Here is a 19918-nt window from a genome sequence, read left to right on the forward strand (position 1 = left end):
AGAAAATCCTGCCAACTGTAAATGTGACCTTAAGGAGGCGTAAATGTGACTTAAGGAGGCGTAAATGATGCAAGTCGTGGACTGGAATGGAAATCTTTATCAAGTCTTTTCTTTAACTTATCTGTATTGCTTTCTTCAACTGATCATTAATGCCACATGATAACCATCGTGTTGGAGAGAAAGGTCCTTTTCCTTTCGCTCGAAGTAAAACGTTTGCCCACGAGTTTATGTCCATTACTACGAGGGAAATCAAAATTTGCAAAGCCTTTGATGATTTAGAATATGATTTTGAATACTTGTTTTTGATCACTTCTTAACCTTCTCTCTTCCTGGCTGAATAGATTCAAGTCGTTTAATTGGCTGTCTATAGGATTTAATTCTCGGTCCGGTAATCATCTTGTTCGCCCGACGTTCTTTCTCCATCATGTGTACGTTTCCTCAAGTAGGTTGACCAAGACTGACCACAATATATACTATGGGGACGCACCAGTAAGTTGCAGAGTAAGGATGATTTCCCTTGGAATCGAAGGTCGTGCCTGTAAATCCAAGCATCTTGTTCGCTCTTGTCGCTGCTTCTCTGCAATGCTTACTTGGTTTAGGGTCACCAGAGATTATTACTCCCAAGTCTCTTCCCTCACTTACCTTTCGCCAATCAACCAATGTCGACCCATCGAGGTGCAAAGTGACTTTACTTTTGTAACTTTTGCTGGGGAAGCTTATCTGATGACTTTTTTTTTTTTTTTTTTAAATCTAGATAGATGGCATCAATTGCTTTACTTTCATCATACATGTTGAATGTATCACATAAGATCTATCGTGGAAGAAATCAAGCAGATTTCTCGTACACGAGCGATTTCGTTGAACACCATAGTAAGATTCGTTTATCAAGTGTTGCTCCTGTAGATAGTTTACAGTTCCGTCCAGAATGATGGTTCCCATAAGTTCCCCAACTACTGACGTCAGGCTAATTAGATGCTTAAAATCTTGAGCAGTATCTTACATTGGCAAGTTGACATCTCCTCTGTAGCTAGTAACTTATTGAAGAAGAGCTGCCAAGGGATTAACTATGTAGGCTTTCTCCTCTTTCTGATCAGGGTCTACTGGTTTGTTTACTCTCATATCATTTCTTGCTGATGTTGATCCCAACTTGTGTGTCAGTATGTTGCAGAACGTTCACCTTTCTCGTCACTGAAAGTGGATTCGGGACATTATTTGTGTCCTCGATCTTACAGATGCAGAAAAAGTTATTTAAGATTTTACCATGGCTTTGTTGTGTTGAACTAATTCAACGTTTTCCCTCATTAATAGACCAGTTGACTGAGCAATGATTCTGTTGCTTCTAACGTAATTATACAACTCCTTGGGGATTTTTTTGGCTGATTTCGACAACATATGCTTCGTACTAATATTCATTTTGTCTTGTATATCTCTTAATTTCTTCACGCAAATTTACATAATTGACTGTAAGGAGTTTATTAGCTTGAGTTTTTTATATGCTACTTTTTTAAACAGGCACTTCTTTATTTTGCCATTCCATCACCCTGGCTTCGTTATAGAAAAAGACCTTTTATTATGACGCGGTGGCACAAATGTTCCTTCTACTGCTTTGAGAGTATAACTGAAACTTATCAGAGCTGCGTTCATGTCGTTTTCATTGACCATATAATCCCAGATTTGCCTGTCAACAGCAGCGCAAAGATCATCAACATTTACAGGTCTAAAATCTATATTTTTGCAACCGCCATGTTGACTAGCGTTACATCAGTACTGAACCTGACCCATCATACCCTCTGACTCACTGTAGATATCCCAGCCTGGCCCATCATACATACTGACTCACCCTAGATTTCCACCATATTCAACATTCGTAAGAGGTATATTAACACTGTTACTTTACTGTTACGTGAACCCACAGTACAGTTTGGCCTTGTCTTGCTCCTGCACCGTTGTCTGGGCAGCCGTGATGGTACAATTTAGGTGTCAGCCTTAATATTGCACCACGTTTTCTTTCACTTTGACGTAAGCCTACACCACAGTGTAGCTGTATCTTGAAGATACACCAGACTGTACTTGTCTGTACGGTACGGCTGTCTTGTGGTCATCACATGATGAATTATGATGGCGTTGAGTCTAGGTTTACCCTGGTTTACCCCACCATGTCCAAGTGTACCATCCCCCCCTCGCTTTTTCATCGCTTGACCACGATGTTCACAGCAAATGTCATATATGGTGGTGAGATTTGGTTTGTGCTGGTAACCCCGGCAAAATTGATCATGCACCCCATGCTCATCCTGTGAGCGGTAGCGCAAAAGGTTATTACAGGGGTCACAAAGGGTCTTAGTCTGACCCCTGTGGGTTGATGTGACATAACACGTGAGATGCTGGCTGAGACCACGCTGTGGTATCGCTCGTCAACTCTGCTGTAGAGAAGAATGTGCTTGCTTGGTTGGCTGGTTGGTGGGTTAGCTGGTTGGTTGGCTGGTTGGTGGGTTGGCTGGTTGGTTGGTGGGTTAGCTGATTGGTGAGTTGGCTGGTTGGTGGGTTAGCTGGTTGGTTGGTTGGTGAGTGTGTGGGTGTTTGTGTTGACGACACGTCGGGTAGGTGTGTGGTGCAGGCTGGCCTAGCACGAGCGCACACCGTCATCTACCTCCTGGCCTGCTTGATCACTTACCTGCCCACCAGCAGTACCGGCGACGGAATTTTGCTGTCAAAATTTGCTCGTAGCACACACCGCACGTCTTGCTTGATGGGGGAAACTGTTTAACTCTGTACCACCAAGCTTAGATCATGTTATTCGGACTCTGTAGCCTTCTGGTATTGACTATCACCATATAGCAAGTTTTCTTTTAAATGTTTCTGTGGGTCCATGGCTGCTCCCCTGCCCTCCTGATGGTGTATACTGAATAGTATCTCTGTTTCTTATATGGTTCTCTTATATATATATATATATATATATATATATATATATATATATATATATATATATATATATATATATATATATATATATATATAAATTGGGAGGTAAGTTTGAATGGAGAAAAACTGGAGGAAGTTAAGTGTTTTAGATATCTGGGAGTGGATCTGGCAGCGGATGGAACCATGGAAGCGGAAGTGGATCATAGGGTGGGGGAGGGGCGAAAATCCTGGGAGCCTTGAAGAATGTGTGGAAGTCGAGAACATTATCTCGGAAAGCAAAAATGGGTATGTTTGAAGGAATAGTGGTTCCAACAATGTTGTATGGTTGCGAGGCGTGGGCTATGGATAGAGTTGTGCGCAGGAGGATGGATGTGCTGGAAATGAGATGTTTGAGGACAATGTGTGGTGTGAGGTAGTTTGATCGAGTAAGTAACGTAAGGGTAAGAGAGATGTGTGGAAATAAAAAGAGCGTGGTTGAGAGAGCAGAAGAGGGTGTTTTGAAATGGTTTGGGCACATGGAGAGAATGAGTGAGGAAAGATTGACCAAGAGGATATATGTGTCGGAGGTGGAGGGAACGAGGAGAAGTGGGAGACCAAATTGCAGGTGGAAAGATGGAGTGAAAAAGATTTTGTGTGATCGGGGCCTGAACATGCATGAGGGTGAAAGGAGGGCAAGGAATAGAGTGAATTGGATCGATGTGGTATACCGGGGTTGACGTGCTGTCAGTGGATTGAATCAGGGCATGGAAAGCTGTGTAGGTATGTATATTTGCGTGTGTGGACATGCATGTATATACATGTGTATGGGGGTGGGTTGGGCCATTTCTTTCGTCTGTTTCCTTGCGCTACCTCGCAAACGCGGGAGACAGCGACAAAGCAAAAAAAAAAAAAAAAAAAGATATATATATATATATTATCCCTGGGGATAGGCATTAAGAATACTTCCCACGTATTCCCTGCGTGTCGTAGAAGGCGACTAAAAGGGGAGGGAGCGGGAGGCTGGAAATCCTCCCCTCTCGTTTTTTTTTTAATTTTCCAAAAGAAGGAACAGAGGGGACCAGGTGAGGATATTCCAAAAAAGGCCCAGTCCTCTGTTCTTAACGCTACCTCGCTAGCGCGCGAAATGGCGATTAGTTTAAAATTATATATATATATATATATATATATATATATATATATATATATATTTTTTTTTTTTTTTGTCGCTGTCTCCCGCGTTTGCGAGGTAGCGCAAGGAAACAGACGAAAGAAATGGCCCAACCCACCCCCATACACATGTATATACATACGTCCACACACGCAAATATACATACCTACACAGCTTTCCATGGTTTACCCCAGACGCTTCACATGCCTTGATTCAATCCACTGACAGCACGTCAACCCCGGTATACCACATCGCTCCAATTCACTCTATTCCTTGCCCTCCTTTCAACCTCCTGCATGTTCAGGCCCCGATCACACAAAATCTTTTTCACTCCATCTTTCCACCTCCAATTTGGTCTCCCTCTTCTCCTCGTTCCCTCCACCTCCGACACATATATCCTCTTGGTCAATCTTTCCTCACTCATTCTCTCCATGTGCCCAAACCATTTCAAAACACCCTCTTCTGCTCTCTCAACCACGCTCTTTTTATTTCCACACATCTCTCTTACCCTTACGTTACTTACTCGATCAAACCACCTCACACCACACATTGTCCTCAAACATCTCATTTCCAGCACATCCATCCTCCTGCGCACAACTCTATCCATAGCCCACGCCTCGCAACCATACAACATTGTTGGAACCACTATTCCTTCAAACATACCCATTTTTGCTTTCCGAGATAATGTTCTCGACTTCCACACATTCTTCAAGGCTCCCAGAATTTTCGCCCCCTCCCCCACCCTACGATCCACTTCCGCTTCCATGGTTCCATCCGCTGCCAGATCCACTCCCAGATATCTAAAACACTTCACTTCCTCCAGTTTTTCTCCATTCAAACTCACCTCCCAATTGACTTGACCCTCAACCCTACTGTACCTAATAACCTTGCTCTTATTCACATTTACTCTTAACTTTCTTCTTTCACACACTTTACCAAACTCAGTCACACTAGTCCGTGATAAAAGATATGAAGGTGAAATCGCAATTCAGTACGAGTTCGGAAAATGATATTTAACATGTAATTTTTCTATCCATGCATCACTACATGTTTCACGGATACATTCCGCCTCATCAGGTGCAAACTTTATCAATTGTTTGCACCTGATGAAGCGGATTGTCTCTGTGAAACATGTAGTGATGCATGTATAGAAAAATTACGTTAAATGAAATTATTTGAACTACTGAATTGCGATTTCACTTATATATATATATATATATATATATATATATATATATATATATATATATATATATATATATATATATATATATATATATATATATATATATTTATTTTTTTTTATTATTATACTTTGTCGCTGTCTCCCGCGTTTGCGAGGTAGCGCAAGGAAACAGACGAAAGAAATGGCCCAACCCCCCCCATACACATGTATATACATACGTCCACACACGCAAATATACATACCTACACAGCTTTCCATGGTTTACCCCAGACGCTTCACATGCCCTGATTTAATCCACTGACAGCACGTCAACCCCGGTATACCACATCGCTCCAATTCATTCTATTCCTTGCCCTCCTTTCACCCTCCTGCATGTTCAGGCCCCGATCACACAAAATCTTTTTCACTCCATCTTTACACCTCCAATTTGGTCTCCCTCTTCTCCTCGTTCCCTCCACCTCCGACACATATATCCTCTTGGTCAATCTTTCCTCACTCATTCTCTCCATGTGCCCAAACCACTTCAAAACACCCTCTTCTGCTCTCTCAACCACGCTCTTTTTATTTCCACACATCTCTCTTACCCTTACGTTACTTACTCGATCAAACCACCTCACACCACACATTGTCCTCAAACATCTCATTTCCAGCACATCCATCCTCCTGCGCACAACTCTATCCATAGCCCACGCCTCGCAACCATACAACATTGTTGGAACCACTATTCCTTCAAACATACCCATTTTTGCTTTCCGAGATAATGTTCTCGACTTCCACACATTCTTCAAGGCCCCCAGAATTTTCGCCCCCTCCCCCACCCTATGATCCCTTCCGCTTCCATGGTTCCATCCGCTGCCAGATCCACTCCCAGATATCTAAAACACTTCACTTCCTCCAGTTTTTCTCCATTCAAACTCACCTCACAATTGACTTGACCCTCAACCCTACTGTACCTAATAACCTTGCTCTTATTCACATTTACTCTTAACTTTCTTCTTCCACACACTTTACCAAACTCAGTCACCAGCTTCTGCAGTTTCTCACATGAATCAGCCACCAGCGCTGTATCATCAGCGAACAACAACTGACTCACTTCCCAAGCTCTCTCATCCCCAACAGACTTCATACTTGCCCCTCTTTCCAGGACTCTTGCATTTACCTCCCTAACAACCCCATCCATAAACAAATTAAACAACCATGGAGACATCACACACCCCTGCCGCAAACCTACATTCACTGAGAACCAATCACTTTCCTCTCTTCCTACACGTACACATGCCTTACATCCTCGATAAAAACTTTTCACTGCTTCTAACAACTTTCCTCCCACACCATATATTCTTAATACCTTCCACAGAGCATCTCTATCAACTCTATCATATGCCTTCTCCAGATCCATAAAAGCTACATACAAATCCCTTTGCTTTTCTAAGTATTTCTCACATACATTCTTCAAAGCAATTGAGCGCGTAATCAAGTATATTCCTATGAGTCCATGGGGAAATTTAACACGATAAGCTCCCAAGTGCACTTTCTTGTAATGATCACATTTGGATAGTCACTTGTTTACCAAATGGCTTCCTAGCTTCGTCTCTTCGTTGTATATTAACTGACTGTTATATTTCTTTCTTGCATCTCTCCTGATGATGTGATTATAGCACGAAACTGCGCTTGGAAACTTATTGTTTCATTTCCGCGTGGACTCCTGGGAATATATATTATTATTATTATTATTATACTTTGTCGCTGTCTCCCGCGTTTGCGAGGTAGCGCAAGGAAACAGACGAAAGAAATGGCCCCCCCCTCCCATACACATGTATATACATACGTCCACACACGCAAATATACATACCTACACAGCTTTCCATGGTTTACCCCAGACGCTTCACATGCCCCGATTCAATCCACTGACAGCACGTCAACCCCGGTATACCACATCGCTCCAATTCACTCTATTCCTTGCCCTCCTTTCACCCTCCTGCATGTTCAGGCCCCGATCACACAAAATCCTTTTCACTCCATCCTTCCACCTCCAATTTGGTCTCCCTCTTCTCCTTGTTCCCTCCACCTCCGACACATATATCTTCTTGGTCAATCTCTCCTCACTCATCCTCTCCATGTGCCCAAACCACTTCAAAACACCCTCTTCTGCTCTCTCAACCACGCTCTTTTTATCACCACACATCTCTCTTACCCTTACGTTACTCACTCGATCAAACCACCTCACACCACACATTGTCCTCAAACATCTCATTTCCAGCACATCCATCCTCCTGCGCACAACTCTATCCATAGCCCACGCCTCGCAACCATACAACATTGTTGGAACCACTATTCCTTCAAACATACCCATTTTTGCTTTCCGAGATAATGTTCTCGACTTCCACACATTCTTCAAGGCCCCCAGGATTTTCGCCCCCTCCCCCACCCTATGATCCACTTCCGCTTCCATGGTTCCATCCGCTGCCAGATCCACTCCCAGATATCTAAAACACTTCACTTCCTCCAGTTTTTCTCCATTCAAACTCACCTCCCAATTGACTTGACCCTCAACCCTACTGTACCTAATAACCTTGCTCTTATTCACATTTACTCTTAACTTTCTTCTTCCACACACTTTTCCAAACTCAGTCACCAGCTTCTGCAGTTTCTCACATGAATCAGCCACCAGCGCTGTATCATCAGCGAACAACAACTGACTCACTTCCCAGGCTGTCTCATCCCCAACAGACTTCATACTTGCCCCTCTTTCCAGGACTCTTGCATTTACCTCCCTAACAACCCCATCCATAAACAAATTAAACAACCATGGAGACATCACACACCCCTGCTGCAAACCTACATTCACTGAGAACCAATCACTTTCCTCTCTTCCTACACGTACACATGCCTTACATCCTCGATAAAAACTTTTCACTGCTTCTAACAACTTTCCTCCCACACCATATATTCTTAATACCTTCCACAGAGCATCTCTATCAACTCGTATCATATGCCTTCTCCAGATCCATAAATGCTACATACAAATCCATTTGCTTTTCTAAGTATTTCTCACATACATTCTTCAAAGCAAATACCTGATCCACACATCCTCTACCACTTCTGAAACCACACTGCTCTTCCCCAATCTGATGCTCTGTACATGCCTTCACCCTCTCAATCAATACCCTCCCATATAATATATATATATATATATATATATATATATATATATATATATCACATACAAACCTCCAAGAGCCGGGATCGAACCCGGGACCCTTGTGCAATAGGCGGGAGCGCTACCGCTAGGCTATGATCGCCCCTTATAGGGAAATAACTATTCGAATACTATCTACTCGGATACCCTTCGTCTCACGTTTTTGAGCAACGGGGTCTACACCGGTCATTTCCCAACAGGCTCACATAGCCAGCAGATAGCATTTTACCAAACCTGACTGTACAACGCGGAGGTATATGAATACGAACAAAGTGCATATGAACACTCAAACCCCCAACTGCCAGGATCGAATCCGGGACCCCTGTGTAACAGGCGGGAGCGCTGCCGATAGGCATGTGAAGCGTCTGGGGTAAACCAGGGAAAGTTTTGTGGGGCCTGGATGTGGAAAGGGAGCTGTGTTTCCGGTGCATTACACATGACAGCTATAGACTGAGTGTGAACGAATGTGGCCTTTGTTGTCTTTTCCTAGCTCTACCTTGAACGCGCGGGGGGGAGGGGGTGCCATTTCATGTGTAGCAGGGTGGCGACGAGAATGGATTAAGGCAGCAAGTATGAATATGTACATGCGTATATATGTATATGTCTGTGTATGTGTATGTATGTATACGTTGAAATCTATAGTTATGTATATGTGCGTGTGTGGGCGTTTATGTATATACATGTGTATGTAGGCGGGTTGGGCCATTCTTTCGTCTATTTCTTTGCGCTACCTCGCTATTGCGGGAGACAGCGACAAAGTACAATGATAATAAAAAAAAAGAATGAAAAAAATTTATATATATATATATATATATATATATATATATATATATATATATATATATATATATATATATATATATATATAATATCTAGGTATAGATCATGGTATTTTTGCAGACGTAATGATTATTTTGTCTTTCTAAGAGGTTATACAGTTCATAACATCGTCCTGTTTACCATTCAATTTGTTGTCCTGCGTCGATTCTCATACTATATTGTCGTCTTCCTTCCACACTGTAAGGCTGCACGTCTCTCAGCAGCGTACCATGTTATCCCATGGGTTCCTTCCCCTCGATTGTGCTCATGAAGCGCCTCTGAGTTTTCTCTGATCTTTTTGCTTCCATGGGTTTGGCTGTTGACCGTTCAACACTCCAGTATTCAACGTTGACTGCTCATATAGACGTTAAACCAACTCGTTACTAGTGTTGTTGTTGGTGGGAGTGAGAGATCTCATCATTATGACACAACCCATCACTTGGCTCACTGGTTTTCTGGGTTGTGTGATGCCTTGTAGGTCTTGGCCATTTGACTCAGTTCCCCGCCCCTCTCCCTGGTGGGCCATATCCCCTGTCATTAACATGTTTGTTAATTGTTCCGCGAATTATCTTGCTCAGTTTTATCTTCATTACTTTCCATTACCACATTTTCCTCAGTTGTGTGTTGTATGTAAGTCTTTATCATGTCTTCCTCGTTATCTTCTGATTCGGTTATTTTCATTATTCTTCTGTTATCGGTAGAGCGCATGACTGCATCCTCCCTTACTTCTCTCTCATTATCTCATATCGTTATCAGTAAAGGGAACACAGGCTTTTAAATTTCCCTGTAGTACCCTCACAGAACACCTGCATCGAACATGGTTCCTTTTCATACAACTTTCAGCTTTCAAGTTACAGACTGTGATCCATCTTCACATTTTATCCTTTATTTTGCTTTACTTCACATCTTAAACATATTTTGCTATACTAATATGCTTAGTAAGATTCTCTGGTTAACTTTGTCAAACGCCACAGCATTTCGATAAAGAAAAAAACCAGTTTATTATTTCTTTCCATAATAGTTACATAAATGTTGTTGTGATTAGACAGTGTGTGTTCTGTTTCCTGTGTCAGACCTACGTTGGCCTTCATGTGATACGGTTTCTTCTGGGTCAAGTGGTCCAGTTTGTTTCCTTTTCTCAGTCCTTCCAGGATGATTGCGTGCGTGTGACGCCACAGTAACTGGTCTGTACGGCTCAGGTATTATCTGCCGTCCTCCCTCGTGTGCTGGTGTTACATAGGTCATCTTGTGAGTGTCTGCTGTGTGGCTCTCGTCCGCATACTTGGCCTCACCAGCAGTAACATGAGTGGTTCAGTGATTGCCAGTCTCCAGTGTAGGGAGATGGCTGGAATTCCATCTGATCCTGGAACTAAGTCCTCTCAAAGCTCATCAACCGCTATATATATATATATATATATATATATATATATATATATATATATATATATATATATATATATATATATATATGTATATATATATATCCAAGCTCATCAACCACTACAACTATATATTAACTATATATATATACCCATGCTCATCAACCGCTACATATATCATTTTCGTATATCTCTGTGTCTATGATTGTGTTGACATCATGTTAGTTAGTATTATGTTGACTGAAATGGCACGGGCGACTGAATGCCTTCATCAATGCCATATCATTTACGTTATGATATATTTATATTTTTTTTTTTTTATTATACTTTGTCGCCGTCTCCCGCGTTTGCGAGGTAGCGCAAGGAAACAGACGAAAGAAATGGCCCAACCCCCCCCCATACACATGTATATACATACGTCCACACACGCAAATATACATACCTACACAGCTTTCCATGGTTTACCCCAGACGCTTCACATGCCTTGATTCAATCCACTGACAGCACGTCAACCCCGGTATACCACATGGCTCCAATTCACTCTATTCCTTGCCCTCCTTTCAACCTCCTGCATGTTCAGGCCCCGATCACACAAAATCTTTTTCACTCCATCTTTACACCTCCAATTTGGTCTCCCTCTTCTCCTCGTTCCCTCCACCTCCGACACATATATCCTTTTAAAACACCCTCTTCTGCTCTCTCAACCACGCTCTTTTTATTTCCACACATCTCTCTTACCCTTACGTTACTCACTCGATCAAACCACCTCACACCACACATTGTCCTCAAACATCTCATTTCCAGCACATCCATCCTCCTGCGCACAACTCTATCCATAGCCCACGCCTCGCAACCATACAACATTGTTGGAACCACTATTCCTTCAAACATACCCATTTTTGCTTTCCGAGATAATGTTCTCGACTTCCACACATTCTTCAAGGCCCCCAGAATTTTCGCCCCCTCCCCCACCCTATGATCCATTTCTGCTTCCATGGTTCCATCCGCTGCCAGATCCACTCCCAGATATCTAAAACACTTCACTTCCTCCAGTTTTTCTCCATTCATACTCACCTCCCAATTGACTTGACCCTCAACCTTACTGTACCTAACAACCTTGCTCTTATTCACATTTACTCTTAACTTTCTTCTTCCACACACTTTACCAAACTCAGTCACCAGCTTCTGCAGTTTCTCACATGAATCAGCCACCAGCGCTGTATCATCAGCGAACAACAACTGACTCACTTCCCAAGCTCTCTCATCCCCAACAGACTTCATACTTGCCCCTCTTTCCAAAACTCTTGCATTTACCTCCCTAACAACCCCATCCATAAACAAATTAAACAACCATGGAGACATCACACACCCCTGCTGCAAACCTACATTCACTGAGAACCAATCACTTTCCTCTCTTCCTACACGTACACATGCCTACATCCTCGATAAAAACTTTTCACTGCTTCTAACAACTTTCCTCCCACACCATATATTCTTAATACCTTCCACAGAGCATCTCTATCAACTCTATCATATGCCTTCTCCAGATCCATAAATGCTACATACAAATCCATTTGCTTTTCTAAGTATTTCTCACATACATTCTTCAAAGCAAACACCTGATCCACGCATCCTCTACCACTTCTGAAACCACACTGCTCTTCCCCAATCTGATGCTCTGTACATGCCTTCACCCTCTCAATCAATACCCTCCCATATAATTTACCAGGCATACTCAACAAACTTATACCTCTGTAATTTGAGCACTCACTCTTATCCCCTTTGCCTTTGCACAATGGCACTATGCACGCATTCCGCCAATCCTCAGGCACCTCACCATGAGTCATACATACATTAAATAACCATACCAACCAGTCAACAATACAGTCACCCCCTTTTTTAATAAATTCCACTGCAATACCATCCAAACCTGCTGCCTTGCCGGCTTTCATCTTCCGCAAAGCTTTCACTACCTCTTCTCTGTTTACCAAATCATTTTCCCTAATCCTCTCACTTTGCACACCACCTCGACCAAAACACCCTATATCTGCCACTCTATCATCAAACACATTCAACAAACCTTCAAAATACTCACTCCATCTCCTTCTTACATCACCACTACTTGTTATCACCTCCCCATTTGCGCCCTTCACTGAAGTTCCCATTTGCTCCCTTGTCTTACGCACTTTATTTACCTCCTTCCGAACATCTTTTTATTCTCCCTAAAATTTAATGATATATATATATATATATATATATATATATATATATATATATATATATATATATATATATATATATATATATTATCCCTGGGGCAAGGGAAGAAAGAATACTTCCCACGTATTCTTGCGTGTCGTAGAAGGCGACTAAAAGGGAAGGGAGCGGGGGGCTGGAAATCCTCCCCTCTCGTTTATTTTTGTTTTTTTTTTCCAAAGTAAGGAACAGAGAAGGGGGCCAGGTGAGGATGTTTCCTCAGAGGCCCAGTCCTCTGTTCTTAACGCTACCTTGCTGACGCGGGAGATGGTAAATAGTATGAAAGAAAAAAAAAGAAAAAAAAGAATATATATATATATATATATATATATATATATATATATATATATATATATATATATATATATATATATATATATGCCTATGAGTCCACGGGGAAAATGAAACACGATAAGTTCCCAAGTGCACTTTCGTGTAATAATCATATTATCAGGGGAGACACAGGAAAGAAATATAGCAGTCAGTTGATATACAACGAATAGACGTAGCTAGGACGCAATTTGGTAAACAAGTGATTGTCTTGGATAGGTAAGCAGTAAGTGAGGTTCAGTCAGCTGTATGTGAGGATCAGTAAGCAGTAAGTGAGGTTCAGTCAGCTGTATGTGAGGATCAGTAAGTTAAGTTCAATCAGCTGTATGTGAGGATCAGTAAGTGAGGTTCGGTCAGCTTTATGGGAGGATCAGTAAGCAGGAAGTGAAGTTCAGTCAGCTGTATGTGAGGATCAGTAAGTGAGGTTCAGTCAGCTGTATGGGAGGATCAGTAAGTGAGGTTCGGTCAGCTGTATGTGAGGATCAGTAAGCAGTAAGTTAGGTTCAGTCAGCTGTATGTGAGGATCAGTAAGTAGTTAGGTTCAGTCAGCTGTATGTGAGGATCAGTAAGCAGGAAGTGAAGTTCGGTCAGCTGTATGTGAGGATCAGTAAGTGAGGTTCAGTCAGCTGTATGTGAGGATCAGTAAGCAGGAAGTGAAGTTCAGTCAGCTTTATGTGAGGATCAGTAAGCAGTAAGTTAAGTTCAATCAGCTGTATGTGAGGATCAGTAAGTGAGGTTCAGTCAACTGTATGTGAGGATCAGTAAGCAGGAAGTGAAGTTCGGTCATCTGTATGTGAGGATCAGTAAGAAGTAAGTTAGGTTCAGTCAGCTGTATGTGAGGATCAGTCAGCAGTGACTAAGGTTCAGTCAGCTGTATGTGAGGATCAGTCAGCAGTAAATAAGGTTCAGTCAGCTGTATGTGAGGTTCAGTAAGCAGTAAGTGAAGTTCAGTCAGCTGTATGTGAGGATCAGTCAGTAGTAAATTCGGTTCAGTAAGCAGTAAGTGAGGTGCAGTTAGCAGTTTGTGAGTTTCAGTTGGCAGTATGCGATTATCAGAAAGCAGTAAGTGAGGTCCATTAAGCAGGGAGATAGGTTCACTCAGCAGAAAGCGATGCGCAGTAAGCAGTACGAGAGGTTCACTCAGCAGTAAGTGAGGCGCAGTAAGCAGGGAGATAGGTTCACTCTGCAGTAAGTAAGGCGCAGTAAGAGAGGTTCATGCAGCAGTAAGTGAGGCGCACTAAGCAATAAGATCGGTTCACTCAGCAGTAAGTGAGGCGCACTAAGCAGTAGTGAGGTTCATTCAGCATTGAATGAAGCGCAGTAAGCAGGATGATAGGTTCACTCTGCAGTAAGTGAGGCGCAGTAAGCAGGAAGATAGATAGGCTAACTCAGCAGTGAGGCGCAATAAGCAGGAAGATAGGTTCACTCAGCAGCTAGTGAGGCGCAGTAAGCAGTAAGTGAGGCACATTAAGCAGTATGTAATAAAGTCAGTCAGTGATGACTCCCGGACCAGTATCTGTCATCTGACTCAGACTTAACCAAGTTTAACTTGAGGAGGAACACGTCACACACCCTACTGCAGGGAGGGGAGGAGGAACACGTCACACACCCTACTGCAGGGGGAGGAGGAACACGTCACACACCTTACTGCAGGGGGAGGAGTAACACGTCACACACCCTACTGCAGGGGGAGGAGGAACACGTCGCACACTCTACTGCAGGGGAGTAGGAACACGTCACGCACCCTACTACAGGAGAAGGCGGAACACGTCACACACCTTACTGCAGGGGGAGGAGGAACACGTCACACACCTTACTGCAGGGGGAGGAGGAACACGTCACACCCTACTGCAGGGGGAGGAGGAACACGTCACACCCTACTGCAGGGGGAGGAGGAACACGTCACACCCTACTGCAGGGGGAGGAGGAACACGTCACACCCTACTGCAGGGGGAGGAGGAACACGTCACACCCTACTGCAGGGGGAGGAGGAACACGTCACACCCTACTGCAGGGGGAGGAGGAACACGTCACACACCTTACTGCAGGGGGAGGAGGAACACGTCACACACCCTACTGCAGGGGGAGGAGGAACACGTCACACCCTACTGCAGGGGGAGGAGGAACACGTCACACCCTACTGCAGGGGGAGGAGGAACACGTCACACCCTACTGCAGGGGGAGGAGGAACACGTCACACCCTACTGCAGGGGGAGGAGGAACACGTCACACACCCTACTGCAGGGGGAGGAGGAACACGTCACACCCTACTGCAGGGGGAGGAGGAACACGTCACACTCTACTGCAGGGGGAGGAGGAACACGTCACACACCCTACTGCAGGGGGAGGAGGAACACGTCACACCCTACTGCAGGGGGAGGAGGAACACGTCACACCCTACTGCAGGGGGAGGAGGAACACGTCACACACCCTACTGCAGGGGGAGGAGGAACACGTCACACACCCTACTGCAGGGGGAGGAGGAACACGTCACACCCTACTGCAGGGGGAGGAGGAACACGTCACACTCTACTGCAGGGGGAGGAGGAACACGTCACACACCATACTGCAGGGGGAGGAGGAACACGTCACACACCCTACTGCAGGGGGAGGAGGAACACGTCACACCCTACTGCAGGGGGAGGAGGAACACGTCACACCCTACTGCAGGGGGAGGAGGTGGTAGTGGTGATGATGTGGTGACGGGAATGATGGTGGTGGTAGTAGTGGTGATGGTGATGGTAATAGTGGTGGTAGTGGTGATGGTGATGGTAGTAGTGGTAGTGGTGGTGATGATGAGTGGTAGTAGTTGTAATGGTAGTAGTGGTGGTGATGGTGATGGTGGTGGTAGTAGTGGTGATGGTGATGGTAGTAGTGGTGTTGGTGGTGGTGACCTTGACAACGGGTCTGGTGGACGACACCTGGCTCGGTGCCCGCGCTTCACTCACTCTACTTGTGTCTGTTTACCTTGCCTTCTCTAACACACACACATACACACACACACACTTAAATATATATATATATATATATATATATATATATATATATATATATATATATATATATATATATATATAGAGAGAGAGAGAGAGAGAGAGAGAGAGAGAGAGAGAGAGATGATAGATAGATAGATAGATAGGTCACAAAAAGAGTACACAATTCAGGACTATGCTGGTAGCCACATGGAAAATGAAACAAGAAGATCCGAGCACTTTCTTGGTAATTCACAGGTTCAGTGATACAGTGATAATGAATTAATGTAGGTCTTATATGACGTGTACGGCATATGACCTCATCAGCTGGGGGTCAGGAAGGTCATGTACGAAGTGTGACCGTTTACGGTAGGAGTCAGGTCATCAGAGGCAACCATTGCCTTTGGTGACCCCCACCTTGCCTTTGATGACCCGACCCTTGCCTTTGATGACCCGACCCTTACCTTTGATGACCCAACCCTTGCCTTTGATGACCCGAGCCTTGCCTTTGATGACCCGACCCTTGCCTTTGATGACCCGACCTTTGCCTTTGATGACCCGACCCTTGCCTTTGATGACCCGACCCTTGCCTTTGATGACCCGACCCTTGCCTTTGATGACCCGACCCTTGCCTTTGGTGACCCCCACCTTGCCTTTGGTGACCCGACCCTTGCCTTTGATGACCCGACCCTTGCCTTTGATGACCCGACCCTTACCTTTGATGACCCGACCCTTGCCTTTGATGACCCGACCCTTGCCTTTGATGACCCGACCCTTGCCTTTGATGACCCAACCCTTGCCTTTGATGACCCGACCCTTGCCTTTGATGACCCGACCCTTGCCTTTGATGACCCAACCCTTGCCTTTGATGACCCGACCCTTGCCTTTGATGACCCGACCCTTGCCTTTGATGACCCGACCCTTGCCTTTGATGACCCAACCCTTGCCTTTGATGACCCGACCCTTGCCTTTGATGACCCGACCCTTGCCTTTGATGACCCGACCCTTGCCTTTGATGACCCAACCCTTGCCTTTGATGACCCGACCCTTGCCTTTGATGACCCAACCCTTGCCTTTGATGACCCAACCCTTGCCTTTGATGACCCGACCCTTGCCTTTGATGACCCGAGACCTTGCATTTATGACCCGACTCTTGCCTTTGATTGCCCAACCCTTGCCTTCGATGACCCAACCCTTGCCTTTGATGACCCGACCCTTGCCTTTGATGACCCGACCCTTGCCTTTGATGACCCGACCCTTGCCTTTGATGACCCAACCCTTGCCTTTGATGACCCGAGACCTTGCATTTATGACCCGACTCTTGCCTTTGATTGCCCAACCCTTGCCTTTGATGACCCAACCCTTGCCTTTGATGACCCGACCCTTGCCTTTGATGACCCAACCCTTTGCCTTTGATGACCCGACCCTTGCCTTTGATGACCCGGCCTTTGCCTTTGATGACCAGAGACCTTGCATTTATGACCCGACTCTTGCCTTTGAAGACCCAACCCTTGCCTTTGATGATCCGACCCTTGCCTTTGATGACCCGATCCTTGCCTTTGATGACCCGACCCTTGCCCCTGATGACCGGACCCTTTCCTTTGGTGACCCGACCCTTGCCTTGATGACACAGACGTACACACATCCCAACACTTTATGACCCATGGTTCCCACAGGTGGACATGGCCAGCTTCCTGTGCGCTGCAGCAACTTTATAAAGATAGATGGGGGCAGGGAGGGAGTAAGTACTCAGAATTATACACCAAAGGAAGATATTCTCCACAATACAAATCTTTATCATAAGGAAAGTTTTGTCCAGATATCGTACCAAGATATTGTGTTGGTCGTGGCCAGGTGAGGGTCGGGTGTCAACTGGAGCCGAGACTAAGCTGCAGGTGTTGCATTATGCATGGGAAATCTGGACCTCTGGCTGAGGGTAGGGTGGGAACACCTCTCGCCTGGCGACGCAAGTTTACTACGTGTACCGTACCTCCTCCTGCCTTGGTACACTGCCAGGGAGTCTTGTACACATGACGCTTCCTGACCAGCGCGCATTCACGGGTCGCCCGGCCTCCAGCCCGGCCCTAGTGGCTCATATCCTCGTCCGCAGTCACCCCAGCTCTTCATTCTTGTTTAGGGGTTGGTCGATAGTGTACCTGATTAAAGGTACTATATATATATATATATATATATATATATATATATATATATATATATATATATATATATATATATATATATATATATATATATATATAAATATATATATATATATATATATATATATATATATATATATATATATATATATATATATATATATATATATATCTTTCCCTGGGGATAGGGGAGAAAGAATACTTCCCACGTATTCCCTGCGTGTCGTAGAAGGCGACTAAAAGGGGAGGGAGCGGGGGCTGGAAATCCTCCCCTCTCAATTTTTTTTAATTTTCCAAAAGAAGGAACAGAGAAGGGGGCCAGGTGAGGATATTCCCTCAATGGCCCAGTCCTCTGTTCTTAACGCTACCTCGCTAACGCGGGAAATGGCGAATAGTTTGAAAAAAAAAAAATATATATATATTGTTTTTTTTTCATACTATTCGCCATTTCCCGCGTTAGCGAGGTAGCGTTAAGAACAGAGGCCTGGGCCTTTGAGGGAATATCCTCACCTGGCCCCTTTCTATGTTCCTTCTTTTGGAAAATTAAAAAAAAAAAAAACGAGAGGGGAGGATTTCCAATATATATAATATTGATAAAGTGTCCTTGATTAGATCATTCAGTTGGCCGTGTCTTCTTAGGTAATACTGACTATTAGTCACGTTCGTGTACATACATATTGCTCTGCACAGATTACATGCTTATTTCCCTGCTGTATGTGCGGGACACCCCACTTACGGTACACCTGAGGTACACCTCACTTACGGTACACCTCACCTAAGGTACACCTCAGTCACGGTACAGCTCACTTAAGGTACACCTCACATAAGTTACAGCTCACTTAAGTTACAGCTCACTTAAGTTACATCTCACTTAAAGTACACTTCACTCACGGTACACCTCACCCAAGGTGCACCTCACGTAAGGTACACCTCACTTTCTGCAACATGTAGTGAAGGTTGTGTCTTCAGAGGCATATTGAAGTTCGCACCATAGGTTTGTGTCTGTGTGTATGGTATGTGTTAAATGTACACATTGTACAAGCAGAAAGGACAACATCTGATGTCATGAACACTCACAACAGAGTTATATGTTGCTGTTAAAGGTTTGAGGTGTCATAACCTGAGAGCAAGGTCTTAAGGTGTCGTGACCTGACAGCAAGGTTACGTGGTATTGTAGGCACAAAGGATTGTGGCGGTACGCATGTTGACGACAGAGTTGAATGATGTGTGTTATGATCGTGATACACCACAGTGTGCCACAGCCATGGCACAGACTGTGGTGTTACATCTCTCAACAAAACGGTAACCTTTGGTGTGTCTTAGTCAGATCATAATGTGACTTGTAAGATCACAAAAGCCTCTGCTGTGTCGTAAGAACAAAGCATTTACTTGGGAGAGTGTAACCCATGTTGTTGTGAGGTTATACTATAGTTTGTTATAAAGCCACAGTTACATTTGGTTTGTGTTGAGGTCAGAGGACAACGTAGTATACTGATGGTGAGGTCACATGTCACAGTAATGGATGGCATACGGTGACAGCAGCAGCTGTTGC

The sequence above is a fragment of the Panulirus ornatus genome, chromosome 46 (genome assembly GCF_036320965.1).
Source record: "Panulirus ornatus isolate Po-2019 chromosome 46, ASM3632096v1, whole genome shotgun sequence".
NCBI classification, from domain to species: Eukaryota; Metazoa; Arthropoda; class Malacostraca; order Decapoda; family Palinuridae; genus Panulirus; species Panulirus ornatus.